The 17530-nt window shown below is 55.2% G+C and overlaps 1 protein-coding gene across 8 annotated transcripts in view; it reads right to left on the bottom strand.

Moving 5' to 3' along the window:
- PTPRS (protein tyrosine phosphatase receptor type S) overlaps positions 1-17530 on the bottom strand; it is a 156061-nt gene that overhangs the window by 117408 nt on the left and 21123 nt on the right. For 4 of the 8 annotated variants that reach the window (XM_080566122.1, XM_080566125.1, XM_080566124.1 and 1 more), the window contains exon 1: positions 15559-15715. The exons of 3 other annotated variants lie outside the window; for them this stretch is intronic. The gene's annotated coding sequence lies outside the window, so the exon portion shown is untranslated. Of the gene's footprint in view, positions 1-15558; positions 15716-17530 lie in introns of those variants that run through there. One more of the 8 variants, XM_080566129.1, reaches the window with a different exon arrangement.

Genomic DNA, 17530 nt, shown 5'->3' with positions numbered 1-17530 from the left:
TCCGCAGCCAGAAAAACCGAGGTAAAGGCACCGGCACCGCACCCCGAAGCCACTTCCTGGCAGCGGACACAGCTCTGCAGCGCGGATGGGCTGATCCTGAAACAATCCTTCCTAGGCAGACGCGGGGGGGATCCACCTTGAGAGCCCCTGAGCTGCTGAGCTCCGAGCCCAGCTCCACCGCCGCGTGTCGGCGGGGAAAGCCCTCCTCCCCGCTGCTTTCCACGCCCCTCCCTGTAACGGTGCCCTCCGACGCTCTTCTCCTCCACCTGCAGGAACCTCGTGGCCCCGTCCGGGGGGGGGGAAAGAAGCTCTGCTGCCTCCTCTCCCCCTTCACACGTACCTTTGCAAACGGTTCAGTGCAACCCCCCTAAAATCACCGACTCACAGCAAGCTGCTCCTCGCGGGCTCGGGGCTGGCACGGTTTTAGCGTGAGCTCGTCAGAGCCGTGCCCAGAAGCCGACGCACGTGCAGCGTTCCCAGGAGCTAGGTGGGGGAAGAGCCAAGGGACCCCACAAGTTTTGCCTTCGCTTGTTAATTCGCACGGAAGTTTAAGGCTGCTCGGATGTAACCTCCTCTGGGGTTACTCAGCCCTTACACGTCCTCCGAGTAAGGAGGTGCCCTGGTGCTGCTGCCGCCGAAACCAGCAGCAGGAAAAACTTCTCAAAAGCCACTTCCAAGGCTTGAGGTGCTGCAGCCCTCTCCCCGCAGGAGCGATCCTCGTCGCCAAACTTTTCGGAGGCCCTGATGGAGCCCGACACGGAGAGGGGAGGTCCGAAAGCTGCTCCAGTGCAGGAGAGGCTAAAGGGTGCTCCTCCTCCTTCACCCTCGGGATTGTTTCAGATGGCCCCGAATACTCTGAAACAATCCTTCCTGCTCAGAGGCTGGATGGACCCACCTCGAGAGCCCCTGTGGTGCTGAGCATCCTTGCCCTGGCAGCCCAGACCTTCAGAGGAGTCCCTGACTTGGCCGAAATGTAGGACTGCCCATGGGTTTTTACTGCTGTGTCCTTGGTGCAGCTGGGAAGCTGAGCCGCAACACTGACGCCGCATCCAGCAGCAATCTGATTTCCAGGTTCTGAAGCGAGCAGAGGAGGGGTCTGCTGAGGACTTTTCCGTGTTTGTATTTTCCAGCTTGGCCTCAAACGATGTTTACAAGGGAAAAAAGGTGTCTGAAGAAGCAGCTTAAAAACGCACGCATTTCTGTAAATCCTCCCACCTCCAAGATTGTATCAACAAACGAAAGAGGGAGGAGGACTAAAAAACATAAATAGGAGCTTCACATTGACAAGGTCCCTTTGAACAATTTTCAAAGAGCTCCACTACCAGTTCTCCTATTTGATTTTGGTTTTTTTTTAGACTGTGTTCCTCCACGTACCAGGTGACTCCACCAGTTCAGGTCCCTTCTCTGCCTGTTCCTAGAAGAACGCAGCCCTGGGTCAGCAGCTAGCGAGCGTTTCAGACGTCTGTCCGGGACCCGGGCCGTGCCGGGATCTATTTCAAGGTTTGCTCGAGGGGGGTGGCAGGGACGAGGGGCTGCACATCGATGCCGAAGATCCCGGAGCTGCTCCCAGCTCAGGCGCAGATCCGCAGCGGCCGTTTCCCCTCGGGGCAGCGGCTGTCTTCCACCAAGGACATCCAGCGGGGAGAAGAGTTGAGCCTTTATTTTAGGTGGGATCATCAGAAGCGAAGGCAAACAGAAATCTCGAGCAAACACCGAATGCTGGCAGTCAGGAGAAATTTAAGACATCGGAGGCCTTTGCTGGATGCCCCGACCTCGTTTATAAATGAGCACCTTCAGGTCTCGACCTGCTACGCCCGGTGCTGAGCCGAGGTAAAACCAAAGCCCCAGACCCCACGGCCAACAGACTGCCCGCAGACCAGGGAGAAAACGCTCCTCCAAATCAGCCATCCCCTCCTGAACCGACCAATTTGTGAGCCGTCAAAGCCAGGAAATTCTTCATTTATTATCCCGAATCGAAAGCCAAGAATTTAGCACCTAACCTTTGGGTGCCAATGAACCCTCCTGTGCGCGGGGACGGGTCTGCTCCGCTGCAACGCCGACGGCAGCCTGGCAGCTGCAGCCTCACCCGGCCCAGCCAGATGCAGTTCGAGGCCTTTGCAAAGCAGCTGCCGGAGCACACGTGCCCCTTTTCTCAGCGGTCCTCGGTCTATAGCATCGTCCTCCCGTGGGGCAGAGGCGAGCAGCCCATAATTCGGGCTCGGGGCAGGGGCAGGTGCCGAAGGAAGCAGCTGGTGGGAGGGACCAGGATGCCCTCAAGGTGTTACCTCCCAGCCTTTGCTTGCATTTCTCCACCTCCATCAGAAAACCAAGCCTGAAAAGGCAAAAGGTTTGTCCAGGCCAGGATTTGGGGGATAACAGAAGAGGCTGCGGCAAATCACCCACGAGCCAGACCAGGGTTTGTGTTCAGGGAAGCTCCAGGCTCTCCTCTCTCCTGAAGCAAACTGCAAGACCCAAGGTTGATGCGATCACTACAGATCCCCTCCATCTTCAGAAAAAAACAGTAATAATAAAAAAACCAACCCGCAGGAGGCAGCCCTGGGACCCGCACAGCTGACGCTGCAAGTGGTGACAGCAAAGTCCAAGGGACAATTGAGTTTCAGATTATGACGGGAAAGAAGAACCGCTTATACATGCGCATAAACCGTAAATAAATGAAAAATAAATCCCATGGAAATGGTGACAGCAGCCCCCAGACAGATCTTTACAAATTGCCTTTTACAAGTAAATAACATTATATCAGGGTTTATGGGCTTCCCTGGGACGGGTGCGGGCAGCGCTGGAAACGCTGCGGCGGCAGCCGCCAGGGAAAGGCGAAGCTGGGCGGATGCTCGCGGTGCCCACAGCCTGGCCCCGCTGCCCAGCGGCACGCTGAGCTGGGGGACAGGGAAGAAATGCCGGCCGGCATCCCCAGGCAGCGGGGAGCGCTGCCGGACACGGGTATTTTCTGTCGTCCATCACGCCAAAGGGTTCACGGAAACCCCACGGGAATCAGACCCCGCTCACCCTTCCCGTGGTGAGCGCAGCGGCCAAATCGCCCTGCCTCGGTTTCCCCCGGGGTTACACGAAAAAGAAAATGCTCCAGAGCTGTCTGCCGGCGCCAAGGATCTCTCGCTCGCTGAGGATGTTTAAGTGCTCTGAGATTTCTGAGGGAGCTGCTATAGGAAAAGTATTAATTTAAATATCTCGTGGCACCACACATAATGCCAGGCAGATTTCCTTCCATTCTTTTATAATAGCTTAATAATCCTCAGAATAGTTTCATTGTTAATACTCCTGTTGTGTATTTTATTAGGGCTTTTGAGGTTGTAAAGGAAGGTAAACACTCCACATTTCTCTAGCACCTACCAAAGCGCCTCTCAGAAATCATCATCCGAGCTCCTCAAGCACCCGCGCGGGCTGGGGGGACCCCTCCTATTCACACCCCCCCCTTCATCCAAAGCCACCCAAGATATTTTGAGGCTAAAAACCTGCAAAAATGCAAACTCCTCCTTCCTCCCGGACTTTCAGGGGCACACAGCGAGAGGAAGGAGGCAGCACCCTTTTTCCTTTTACCTGTGAAAATCCAGTGGCTATTGCCCAGCCCCCAAGAGGGCAGCGGAGGCAGCGGCTCATCCAACCCCGGAGGATGCCCGTGGTGTGAGGGGAGATGGAGGCTCAGGCACAAACCTCACTTTAACAGACTGCTATCCTGCCTGGGAGGGGTTTTAGCTGTTCCTATGTGCAATTCGGGAGGCCCCGGGTCCGACATGCCACGGCCGAGAAGGTGAGATCTGCCAGGGCTGAGCTGGCAAAGACAAAGGACGAGCTAGGGGGAACGCACGCACGCCGTCTGCTAGCACAGCAACACCGCTGCCGTAGCTGGGGAGGGGTCGGGCGTTGCATTTGTAGGTAAATCCCAGCCTGAGATAGGAGGAAAAGAAAGAAAAAAAGAAAAAAGAAGCAGTTTTGTTCGGCACTCCTGGGGGAAAAAAAAAAAAAAAGAAAGAAAATGGAAAAAAGAAAAGAGCCTCCCCCTCCAGAAAATATACAGAAATAAAAATGCAAAATCAGCCAGAGTTCCTGATGGAGAGGCTCCGGGGTATAGCCAGTTATTGAAGTTCTGCAACTTAAAGCTTAAATTATTTATTATTATTTTTATTTTTCTAGAAAAAGAGAGGAACAACACGTCTCCTTCCTCAAAAGTTAACAACTGTGCGACATCATCTCTGCATTGTCTCCCTGTTTTATCGCCGCGGTGCAGCGCTGAGCAGATTCCACCCCAGGGCAGACACAAAACCACAGGGCCACGGTTTCTAATTATACCCTCTATTCTCAGGGAAATGGTTTATTTATTAGCTCTTTGAGCTTCCCTTTCATTCATCCTCAGTCCCGGTCCCGGCAGCAAGGGGCTCTCGACAAGAGGAAATTTATGAGGCTTGCTCTATTCTCTACCTTCCCAGCCCTGCGCTCTCCCACCCAGCCTCTCCCCCCTCTCCCCGCTCGGCGTTACAGGCAGCCTCATCACTTTTAATTCAATAACTTGCAGTGTAATTACTCCGTAATAACGCCATTATCTTAACATTTACTCGGCAGCTGTGATCCCCTCGCAGCGAGGCGAGGGGGGAGAGGGGAAGGGATTCTCCGGGGAGCAGCGATGGGGAGAGCCGGCCTTTGTGCGGGACAAAGCTCCCCAGAGGACCCCAAAAGAAAGCCCAGCTGGAGGGGGGGATGCTCCGGCTCAGATCGAGGCGCTGAGCCTGCCGCCCCGCCAGAGCCCTTCCATTTTATCTGCCTTTCGTCACAAGCTGGCAGCTTTTGCACGCGGAGGAGGGAGACCAAAGGGACAGCCCCGCGTCTGCGATAGCACGGAAGCCATTTAAGCAAACACTGCGCCTCGTAACCGCCCCGAAAAAGCCCTGCCGCTAAGCCAACAGACCGAAAACGAGGGTAGGCAGCAGGAAAAGAGCCACTGAAACACATGGCTGTGCTCTGGGCTCCAGGAAACGGGATCACCTGCTGCAGAAGTCACCTATTAAAACAGAAATATTAACCGGGTGACGTAAGGCATCTACACGTCATCTCAGCCACCGCTACAAAGACCTGTTTTAATTTTTAACCCAGAAACCCATCAGAAAAAGGGTTTCCACGTTTCACAGCGGCACAGTCGGCCAACGGGGCAAGAAATTCTTCTAAACCCAGACTAAAACTGAAATCAGTCGTGCAGCCAGCGAGGCGGGCAGCAGTCCCTTAGGTATCAGACATCACCACCTCCGAGCTTGCCTAGAAAGGCAGAACATCACCCTGCAAGTCTCACCTCGCCTTTACAAAGAGCCGGGGAGCTGGCACCTTTCGCCTCCTTGCTGCGGTTTTCTTTTCTATGATATTTAAACAAACAAGCCCACTGCTTATTTAGGCAGAAATGTTCCTACACGCACGACAGAAAGAGCAAGTTTCTACAGCCCCTGCCTAAGCCAGCAGGGTTTCAAAGCCGACCAGGTGAGGTCAGGTTCACGCAGGTATCAGGTCCTGAAATCACACCCGAAACTCAGCCCGAATACCAGCGTTACGGAATAATTCACGCCGTAACCTATCTGTTTCATACACATGCTGCAGCAGAGGGGTAAACACAGTTTATTTTGATTGATTATCCATCGTGTAATGCGGAGCTGTAATTCCATCAGGCCATCAAAGCGATTCAGCAATTATATAAATCACAGGAGGAACGTGAGGAAGGTTTGTCGTTAGAAACTCAAAATGGAATTTCCTCGCATTATATCGCTGCATATTGCTTTGTTTTTTAATAACACACAGTCAGATTATTTCAGTTTCAAATTTGTTTACATGCCTCTCTCATATCCCAATTCACCGGGTACTGCTGCTGACAGATCACATCAACGTTAATAAGACATTTTGTGCTGCCTTCCACTCCGCAGGAAATTTCCAAAGCAAACTAAGGCTGAAATGCAGGCAGGGTGATGAAAAATCACATCCTGCGCCGCGTAACCCCTCACGAACAGCTGAACCTCAGCAGTCCCGGCCACGTGTAGCTCACGCGGAACAGGAGTCTTCCCACCTCCAGCCGGGATATAATAAAGGATGCTACAGGGAGCCCTTGGTACAGCTCAGGTTCCCTTATTTATAACGTCATATAAACCCTTTACTACTGAATAGATCTTGCGTGCGGACATAATTATACGTCTATACGTTATCATAATTAAATCTACAATAAAGCAAATAAGACACCTTGTGATGCATTATCCAGACTTCGTAATCGGCTTTTTACACCTCTTTAGTTCAAATTTAGTGCAAGTGACAAAGCCAAGCCCTGGGACGGAAGCAGCTGCTTCAGGAGCTCGGTAACTCCCTGCACCCCCTCCCCGCGCCCTCCTACCCGCCTGCGATCCCAAGCCCTGGGGCAGGGGGGTCACAATCCACGCAGTGCCCCGGAGCTCAGCTTCCTTCCACCCAGAGGAGCAAACCCCCAAATCCTGGCAAAAAGGCACCAAACCAGCAGCCTCAGTGCCGCTGTCGGCGGGCTCTGGCTTGACCATACCAGCTCACCTCAGCCGAAAGCATCCCTGGCCGATGCAGCTCCTGCCTCACCGACTTGTAGGGCTCGTGGCACAACTCTCCTCGCCTTCCACCACGAGCAGATTCCCCCTCTCCCAGCACAGCAGGGAACCGCACAGCAACCCTGAAGTCGCCGTGATTATTTGTTTTTTTTTTTTTTTTTTGCTTTAAAGATAAAAATAAATCCAACCACTTTGCTCGAATTGCGCACCCTAAATCAGCATTCGTAATCTTTTAGAGGTTTGTTTTTTTTTTTTGGAGAAGGAAGGAAAACAGAAGCCACGCTGAGCCGGGCACTGAAAAGCCACCCAAGATAAACCGGAGAAGCACTAAACATGATGCCAGTAAGTGGGAAGAGCCTGCAACTTTGATGTGACACTTGGCTGTTTGCTGGCACTATAAACTACTGCACACTAAAAAAGTTTGTTAAATGCTCCATAAACTTTAACGCGTTACAGAAACACTTCGAACCGAGAATTTTATTTGGCTATCCACGAAACTGGGCTTCGTAACAGGCAAGGAACACCAAATGCATATTTGTCTCTAGAAAAAACATGGAGATGTTTTAATCTCTCTAGTCCAAAACGGCGAATTTGGTAAAAGCGTGTTTTCAGGTGAGAATTACCCAAAAAGGAAGCCCCCACGCCATGATCCGCGTTAGGAAGACAGCCGAAGATCCAACAGTGATCGAGTCTTTGGGGCTCATCCCTCCCCCCGTACCTTTACGTTTTGAGGAACAGCTGAATCCTGGGCATCTGGCAGCACCAGGAGAGCAGTGAGGCACTAACAGAGCTCCCCTGGAAAGCAAATTGCAAGGAAAGCAGCAGAGCTGAGGCCTCGCTTCATCCTTTCAGCATATCTGCCTCGACTCGCGTTTCCAAACCTATTCCACGAGGCCTAAGCCAGGGCACCAGCCAAGAAGCAAAACTCATCTTTACGAAAAAAATCCCCCAAAGATTTTAATATTAATGTTCAGTCCTCACCGCGATGGAACCAGGAGCCATCTCGTGATTTTGCCTTTCTGCCCCCAAAGCAGGAGGGGCACGACCCACCTCCCTGAGGGCGCGGCGAGGTGCCACCCCACCGCTCCCATCGCTTTCACCTGCCCTCCGCCAGCACTTCACACCGGACCCGGGACACTTCCCAATTTTTTGACCAGCAAAACTTGCTGAAAAACCTAAAAATCCACCAGCTGGCTTAAGCGTCGTTGGCTCTGCGTAAAACCTAAAGCCCCTTGCAACACGTCGCTCATCTTCCCTACGAAGCCTCATGGGAGCTGGGTGCTCCGACGGAGCCGCGCGGCCCCGCGCTTAGGGGTGGGCACAGATTGGGACGAGTTTAGGGGTGGGCACAGATTGGGACGAGATGCACGGCACACCCAGGGATGTAGGAAGAGGGGAAGGATGAAGGCACAGCCCCACAGCCCCGTGCAGCCCACCCGGCACACCGTTGCCATTAGCTCCTGGTTTATAGCGAGCAGCTCCTCCAGCGCTGGCACGGGGGAGAAGCAGGGAGAGAAATTCATTTCGAATCACAACTGCACCTGGGGCTAAATCATTTGGATGGCGCGATTTACACCTTGCCACCTCTCAGGGCAGTGCATAAAGCACCGCGCGGGCCCATCGCTCATCTCCGGATATTGCCGGGGAAGGCGCTGTCAGGAAGGTGTTTCATGGCGCACGAGCGAGGCCGGCTGCGAGGAACGGGCTCGCGCTCCGTGCGCCGCTCCACCTCCGGTAAGAGAAATGGACTCCCGGCAGCGGACTGTGATCCCTTCCCTTCCAGGAAGGCAGCGCTGCAACCATCAAACACGTCAGGCTGGAGGCAACGGTGATTCATCTCGTTGGGCGCACCGTCGCCGGCAGCACCCAGAAGCAGACGCTCCGGAGGAATTACCTGTCTGGGGGAAGCTTCTTCCCAGCTCCGAGCCACCGCCGCGTGGGGCCCGAAGCAGGACTCGGTCCGGCAGGGCAGGGACCGCAGGGAGCACTTGCGTCCTGCAGCATCCAAGGCACCAAATCCACGAACGCTGGAGAAGCAGCAGCCAGCACCCCAGTTTTTACAGCCAGTTCTTCCCTCCTCTCCCTCAAATTTTTCTTCCTTTTCTTCCTTAAAGCTCACAGAAAGGCACTGTCAGGGTGGCAGGTGTAATTCGTTCCCTTATTCTTCCTTTTTTCAGGGCAGCGTTTCAAGGCTTTCAGACACCTTGAGGACACCAGCCTTGCCGCGGAGCCATGTCCCCATAACCAACTCTTTGTTCACCACGGAGAAGAAATCAGAAGTCAAAAAGGCTGCTCGGTACCCTTGACATTAAGGCTACAGCAACACCGGGCAAGACGACGGATCCCCCAGTCCAAACCAGTTCAAAACTCTCATGGTTTGTGGCACCTCCTTTCTCCCAGTCCCGAAGCTCCCTTTACTACACGTGAATTTTCTGCTCTTCCTCAAAACCTGAGTTTTCTCAATTTCTGCTGGGAAGGGGGAGGGTAACTCACGAGGGCTGGCTCCGTCTGTGTCCCTCCCTGCTCAGGACAAAGCCAGCCCCGAACCGAGCCGATGTTCCAGCACACCCGTGTGTGCGTGCAGCCCCAAAACATGACCCAAGGACAAAATGTGCCTCCCGGAGAGCCGACCTCGCAGCAGCCTTTCCAGCAGGCCAGGCCAGCAGACATTTAATCTTCCGGGCCGTTTTTACACATGGATCCGATCCTCAGCCTGGCCAGAGATTGGATTTCAGCGTGGCTGTTCCTCGAGGTCCCCATTTTGGCCAGGTCCCGGTGCCCTCCCAATAACACAAAGCCTTGCAGCAGACGAGGGACGGGGTTTTTCCACCCGCGCATGGGCACTGGCGGGCGCAGAGCGCTGGGCGAAAGGCCCATGCGATGCACCCCGGCGACAGCACCACGAGGCCGGGCCCTGCCCCAAGAAAAACAGCAATTTTCCCCTTTCCAGGCCGTAGCGCGCTGAAATAACCACCCCCAGGGGAGGCTTTGGGAAATGAGGATTTTCCCTCCTTCCCCTGGAGGACGCAGGGGCAGGAGGCGTCCCGCACCCCGCTCCAGCAGCTCCAAAGCTGCCGATTCCCAGCTCAGCCCATCTGGTGGCCGCGGGGAAAGACGGACAGAGGGATCCTGTACCGCACAAGGAGAGGCTGCTGCTCGCTCCCTTAAGCGAAGGATAAAGTTTTAATTTAAGGCGACCTCTGGGGAGAGGAGGTTACTGAATCCATAGGAAGCAGCATGGAATGAGCCGACCGACCCCGAGGCCACGCAACCGGGATTCCCCAGGGCTACGAAGCCGGGGGGGAGCCTGGCAGCAATTTGCTGCGGGCTTTTTCCATCTCTTGCTCCGAGCGCGCACGCGTGTCCCCTGTGCTCCCTTACAGAGCGCACGAGTGACATTTCTTCGGGGAAACTGGAAAGGCTGTTTTCTTCCCAGCCCCTCCCCCTCCGCGAATCCTCCCCTCTTTGCAGCTTCCAGAAAAACGCCCCTAATCCCCAAATTCTCTCCCTACCTGCAGCGAGCGCTGAAACCCTACCCGCCCCTTCCCCCAGCCCTCCGAGCGCACTAATCCATCAAATTCCCTGGCCTTGCGGCCCACCCCCAGCCCCGACAGCAGCAATCCTGGCACCAGATGTCCGCCGACAAAGGCCAACCATCAAAAAGCGACCGTCCCACGGCTGCGTCCCGGCGGGGCCCCACCAAGCTCCCCGAGCACCCTTCCTCCTTCTGCCGCAGAGCCGGGCACCGGTGTGCCGCACAGGGGTCACCGAAACCTCACCCGAGCCCACCGAGGGGCTACAATCCCCCCGCTCGGAGCGTTTAATCCGGGGGGCGCTGCCGAAAAATAAAAGGGATTTTATTTAAAAAAAGAAATAAATCAGAACCCCCCAAGCAAGACATCTGTGCTCTGTCCGCACGGCGGCTGAAGCAGCATTAGCGGCGACTTTGTTTAAGCGCGACCGTTACAAACCCACTTCCCGGCATCCTCCTCGCCGCCTGCCAGAAGGATTTAGCTAGCCAGAGCAGCTCCAGATTAGCCATCTGGATTATCGGCGTTTGTTAAACCCGACCGCAGGCCCGGCCTTTAAAACAACACACCCAGCTCCGGGGATTTGTAGGAAGAAAAGTGCAGGAGGGGGTAATCCCCACGCCAAATCCTCAGTGACTTCTCCAACACGCTGATTTTCTTACCCCTTCTTCCTTCCCCTTTTTCTTCTGCTTGTGGGAGTTTGGTACTATCCCTTCCACGCTACGAATCCTCGGTAACTTCTCCAACCCGCTGATTTTCTTCCCCTTTTTTCCCCTTTTCTTCTCTTTGTGGGAGTTTGGTACTTTGCTTACGGTGCTAGAGCACGCTACTCTCATCAGGCTCCTCCGGCAGGTCCCGCTGGGCGCTTCACAGCCTCAACCCCCAGCCTCAACCCCCAGCCTAACCTCCCAAACGCGATTTCGAGCTTTCCCACATCTCCTACGGGGAGCCGCGCGAGGCAACGTGCCGCCGGGACCACGCAGCAGGGTCGGGCTGCGCCTGCACAAGCCCTGCCTGAAACCCACCCCGAAAAACAGCCACGTTCAGAGCCAGCCCTAGGAACAAAACCCCGCAGGATGAGAGCAAAACCCCGCAGGACGAGAGCAAAACCCCGCAGGATGAGAGCAAAACCCCGCAGGACGAGAGCAAAACCCCACAGGACGAGAGCAAAACCCCGCAGGATGAGAGCAAAACCCCACAGGACAAGAGCAAAACCCCACAGGACAAGAGCAAAGCCCCGCAGGACGAGAGCAAAGCCCCGTTTCTACACCTAGGGATTTGCAACCATCTCCACAGGGCTTCACGCCCTGCAGCCTGGCGGTGCCGAGGCTCGGGGGGAATTTTTTACCTGTCATTTTCTGTGTTACGCCCAGGTTCAGCGCTGCCGTTACAGCGTCGTTTTATTTATGGCATTACTTCTGTCGTTGTAACGATCCGACATAAATTCTGCGTGCCAATTCCGTAACAATGCTTGCTGCTATTATAATAATGATCCCGCCTGAATGGCACAGGTGCCATTATCAGAAAATCTGTTTGTAATAGGGAATCAACTGTAAAAAGAGGCATTACGCCCAAATGAACTATTTAAGAATTACCATAAACAGGGGGCCGGCCCCAATTCCCTGAGCTGCACCGGGCTGTTTCCTCCTCAGCGTAAACAGATCGAGGCAAAAGCAGAAGGCACGTCGTCCCACGAGCGGTGAGCTGCACGCGTGGCATCCTCGCCTGAACAAAATGAGCTCTCCACAGCCTTTACGCTGGCGTTTTTGTAGTGCACTTCCTAACTCACAACAAGAGCATTAAGCAGTACGCGGGGAAAGAAACGCAGCCTTACAAAACCCCCAAAAAACTTCCCTGGAAATAGAGAGGCAGGGCAGCTCCTTCGCGACCCCCAGCTCGGCCAGGCACACGAGAGGTCGCGCAAAATTCAGGCGGCAGCCGCTTCGGAAATGATACAGGATACATGGGGAAAATAAAGGCGCCGCACGGCGCAGCCGGGAGATCTCCGTCCCTGCATCAGCCCCTGCACGTTCACGGCTGTAATTCCTCCCAGGTGCCTCCGGATTCAGAGGGCTGCACGTACCACAGCAGTTAGGACTCCTACCAAATAGTTCTGGAAGGGCAGCTACTCCTTCAAAGCGAGCTCTGCACAGATGCTTTCCCGCTGTCAGCATCTGAACAAACACCACGTCTCGCACCTTCCACAGGCCCCAGTTTTACCAGTTCGTTCTTCACACCCGCGAACGCAGCATGAAATAAAGTCAAATAGAACAAGATGACACTCCCCCGGCGCCACAGGATGCGCCGCGATCTCTGCCGGGCCCAACAGCAAAGCCTTGCATGGGAATAAAGTACCCCTGGGGTCGGAAACCTCTTCCAACAGGGCAGAGGATGGCTTGCAGGGGGTGGTAACGGGATGGAGCACCTTCCATCTCCAGGTGACTGGTTAAAATCCAGGTGAGCAGCACTACAAAGCGCTTACTACACGAGGCTTGCACGGAAGCCAGCACGAAATGAGCGCGTGGCTTCCATCCAGCTCTTTGTGGGCCGGTGGCAGACACCTTGTCGCTCCTCCGCCTGGTAGCACGGGGCAGCCTCCCGAAAGGCACCGAGGATGGAGTCACGCAACCTTGCTTTCCTCCCTGATGCCTCCCTGAGGCTTTCCTCGCCTTCCAGGCGAACCCAGCGCTGCTGATTTCTCTTTTTTCTCCGCCCGCAGCCACACGCGGCAGATGGGGACGCTCGAGCAGAAGTCAGAGGTACCAGCTCTGCTCCTGGCCTCGCCGCCGACCTGCCACGGGGAGCCTGGGCAAGCCTCGCTGCCGCTTCTTCTGCCTCGTCTCTTTTTGGCCGGGAGCTTCAAACCCGTGCCACTTGAGCGCTTTTCACTGGTAGGCCCTGAAACACTTTACAGAAAGGAGTTACGCATCGCTATTCCCATTTTACAGACAAGGAAGCTACCAGATTGCCATTTCCCCAAGGCTGTTTTTCTGGCACGCTCCTTAGAGATTAAATCTCGTGAAAATAGCTGCACTGTAGAAGAATGTGTACCTACAGGCCAGATTCAACGGCGAGGGTAAAGAGGGTGGTTGAAAGCTCTGTGATCAAGGCTAAGAAGCACATTAAAACGCCATACCCTGCTTTTCCAGCTCTGCAGGGTAACGAGGGATTTCCTCAGATACCCGCTGCAACTGTCACCTTTGCAGGAACTCAGCACCTAACGCTCAACTTGCTGTCTTCACGCCGAGCCCTCAGTGTTTATTTTGGTCCCTCCACCTCCCGAGGAGCGATAGGCGTCTCCACCGTAATTGGGTCTTCTGTGGTTTCAACACCTTCAAAAATCACCGCTTTGTGTTTGGGCAGGAGGGGGAAGTCGCAGAGCAGCCAGACCACGGGGCTGCAGCCCCGGAGCTCCCCCACTGCCCCTCCGAGTGGCAGGAAGGTTTGGGACAAGCGCCCACACTTCTCCCTGAGGTGCTGCACCCCTCTGCGCAAGGGGGATCGCTGGCACGCTCCCAGGACGATAAAGACACCTTCCCTCCTTCCTGGCAGGTTCTTGGAGCAATACCACGAGGGGATTGCGACTGTTAGGGTTTGCACTCCAGGGATGGAAAGCGAGAGAGGGGAAAGGACGTCCTCCGCGCAGACCCCTCCCAGGTGCAGAACCACCCCAGTGAGCCGGCGCTGCCGTTGGAGCGAGCCTTGCTCCCACGTCCAACACATTCCTCCCCGACAAGCGAGAGGGCGGCTGGAAAGGCACAAATCGTCTCCAGACGCTCGTTACGGTGGAGAAAACGCAAGTTGTGAAGAAACTGTTAAAAGAGCCGGATTAGCGCAAATACAGGTTTTTCACCTCCTCCTTTTCGGTGGAAGAAAACCCCACAACACCCAAACCCAACGGCGCAAGCCTGCAAATAAATATTAGCCTCGCAAAGCACTGGGGCTGCCGAGCACCTTTGCAGCCAACAAGCAGACCGGCAGTGGATCACGGACAAATGCCTGATGAACGCTGAACTGGTTACGAGAGAAGAAAAATTTCTCGGTGCAGGTGGCTTGCTATTCTCAGAAAGTCTCTTTTCAGCAGATGTTCCTCTGTGTGTGGCGAGCCCAGTGTGCCTGAACTTATGATTTCTCCTCCTCTAAGTGATGCTTTCAGGAAAAGGGTAATGAAAGAACACGGAGATGTAGCTATACAAAGCACAGGCCAGAGAATTCTTTTCTTTTCTTTTCTTTCTTTTTTTTTTTTTTTAGGAGAGGAACCATAATATTAATGTTTGAAACTCCTTTTCACATATAGCAATGATCAGCTTCATCTTTACATTTTTTTCCTTAACTGCAGGGGATCTTTCCGCCAACGAACAATATAAATTTAAATTTAATTTCGAGCGTTCCTTTAACCGCCTCGAGTCAAACCAGCTGCTGCGAATTCAAAGTTAGAGCCCTGACGTGAAAGTTACCTGCGACATAAAAGTATTTTGCCTTTGCTACAGAAAGGAAGCATAAAGGGATAAAATATGGCCATTGCTCAGGAAAGTTCCAGCTGCACAGCTCCTGTAACAAAATGGAGCATTTCCCCCCCCTCACATTTCTAAGATTACACGTCCCGGACTAGCCTGCACCTCGAGCTTTAAAACGGAGCGCTTTTCCACAGCAGAACGCTGCCACAATGGCCAGCAAGCCGTATAAACCAGGGAAAGTGAGTTATATTTTAATCCCGGGGACCAAGCGCCGTTGTGCAATGTTTACAGGGAGTAAATTCGGGGCATTACTCAAGCGCGCAAAACCTGTGGCCTGACCCGAGCTGTGGGAGCATCGTGCACGCAACTGCTGCGGACCTGGGCTGCCTTTTAGTCATTAAAAAATAACAGGCATTCCCAGGGCGGAAGAAAGACGCACGCAAGGAAAAAAGGGGGTAAGGGAAAGGGGTTATTTGGGCCAGTCAGAGAGCTGGCCCTTTGTACGGCAGGCGCGTGAGGGGGAAGCTGGACACGGTTATCTTTTGCCTCCTGCTTTGTGGAGAACCGCTCCGGGAGGCGCTGGCTGGGGAACCGAGGGGACAAACACCGCTGCCCACCGCTCGGCCCCATTGCTCGGCTGCTCACGGCCATAGGAAAGGCCAAGGGCAGCCGTGCAGAAGCGGGTCTCCTCTTTGGGTTTCTCCCCGTAACCCCAAGCCAGCCCCGTCGCCCTCCGGCCCCCCGCATCCCCGCTTTCCCCTCAGCTCCAGGCCCCGGCCCTCGGGGACGCGGCGGGGATGCTCCCCGGAGAGCCTCGCTACCGGGCTGAGTGGGTGGGTTTGCCCTTTTTAAGATTATTATTATTAAATCAGAAAAAGAAATAAAGATTTTTGGAAATCAAACCGCCTCTCCCGAGTCTCGCTCCGGCGCTGGAGGGGTCCCGGGGCTCTCCGGGGAGGGCTTGGGGCGGAGGGCACCGGGGCCGGGCTCGGCACTTACCGGCAGGGCCCCGCCGTCCCTCGGCACCACCGGGGCCATGGGCGCCGCGACCCCGCCGAGGAGCCCGGAGCCCGCCGCGGCCCGGGCGGAGGGAGGAGGAGGAGGAGCCGGGGAGGGGCCGGGCCGCGGGGCCCCGCCGAGCCCAAGGCGGTCGGGGTGGGTGGGGGGGGAGCGGAGCGGGGCGGGGAAGGCGCTGGGGGCACCGCACGGAGGGGGCGAGCGAGGCGGGAGGCCCGGGGAAGGGGAGAGCGGCGGCCGCCGGGGCTCGCCTGGGTCCCCCCTTCCCCGCCTCAGGGCGCCCGGCCCCGGGGAGGGCCCGGCCCGGCCCGGCTCAAGGCTTTGGGTCCCCCCCCCCCGGGACTGGTTCTGCTGGGTCCCTGCCCTCACACAGCGGCTCTGGCATCCCCCCCTCCAGCCCCCCCGGCCTGGGACTTCAAGCCGGTTGTGTAGGGGCCCCCCTGAGCCTGCCCTCGGGGCCCCTCATCCCGCAGCCTGGCCTTGTAGGGTCCCCGCACAGAGACACACGCAGCCCCTTCCCCACGGCTTGCACCGCCGTCCTCCCCAAAATAAAAAGCAAGAGCCCTCCCCCACCACACACACACCGTCTCCCGTGCATTAGGGGCACCCCAGCTCCCTGAGCACGCCCTGGACACGCCACCATGAACTCGTCCCCACGGGGCAGCTGCCCACAGGCAGAGCCCATGCAACGGGGAAACTGAGGCACCGCGGCTGGCGCTCGCATCCCCAGCCCCTCCGAGGGGCTCGTGGCGCCCGAGCTCTCCCCAGGGCCAGATCCCTTCTGAGTTGAAGCCCCTGAGCCCTCCAGCACCCGGCCGAAGCACAAAACCCTGCCCCGAGCAGTCCCACTGCCAGCCCTTCCCTGAGAGCCGAAAGGGAAGGGGTTGCAGCAGGGACAACTCCCCACCTTGAGCTTTTTTGGCAACGCAAAAGCAAATAGCACCCATCAGTCCTTGCTACCTTGGGTTTATGCTACGATCAGATAAACTCTCACCTCCCAACACTTTAAAAAAAAAAAAAAAAAGAAAACCCAACAACAAAAGCCACAACCTCCTTCATTTATTTTTCATAGAGCTCAGCAGACGTGCAAAGCTCTTGCAGCCATCTGTAAAGAGAGAAGGTAATTCCTAGCCTGAGGACTTTATAGTTTAAATAAGACATTATACAGCAAGAGAGGACAGCCAAGAGAAAGGAGACGATTGGTGTGCAACAAAAGGGTTTCTTCAGAAAGAGATGAGGGTATCATGATTGCTACATATACGTCTTTGCATTGACTCCATATAGGATTTCAGAGCAGCTCGGTTATCTCTGGGCAGGAACAAAACACTCTGTACTTGCTCTTTTCCAAATCATACCAAGACGTTGGAACCAAACAAAACCCCCAAACACAAAATCACAACAACAAAATTCCTTCCCTTCCCTCCTCTCCCTTTCAATTTTTTTTTTCTTCTTCTCTTTTTTACACAGAGAGATACTTTGCAGTTTTTTGAATGCTTGGAGTTGAAAAACCCTCGGTCATTTGGGAATTCTCCGAGCCAGCAACCGTAGCAGGGCTGAGCACAGAGAGGCTCTTGGCAGGCCCCAGCGCGGAGAGGGCTGCACTGGAGCATGTGCCTGGGAGAAGGGGGGGCAAAGGAGGCCACATACATTTTTAGAAGAAAAAAAAAAAAGGAAAAAAAAAAAAAAGGAAAAAAAAAAAAGCGTCACCGAGGCCTGCCTGGCGTGCACGCCAGCACTGGGGGCTGGGAGCGGGGGAGCGCGGGGAGGAGGAACGCTCGGTGGATGGAAGTGAGGATCCAGATTGAAAACAGATGGGATTTTTCTTGCCAACCTGACATCCGAGACCGCGGGAGGCGGGGTAAAACTTCCCGTTCGGAGAGGCTGGCAGCCAAGCGATATGGCGGGGGGGGGGGGGCGGCGAAAAATCCCAGTTTGGTTGAAAATCCCTTCTCGT

The sequence above is a fragment of the Anser brachyrhynchus genome (genome assembly GCF_964034855.1).
Source record: "Anser brachyrhynchus genome assembly, chromosome: 23".
Lineage (NCBI taxonomy): Eukaryota > Metazoa > Chordata > Aves > Anseriformes > Anatidae > Anser > Anser brachyrhynchus.
The sequence above is the reverse complement of the archived record's forward strand: the minus strand, read 5'-3'. Positions and strand labels throughout refer to the sequence as shown.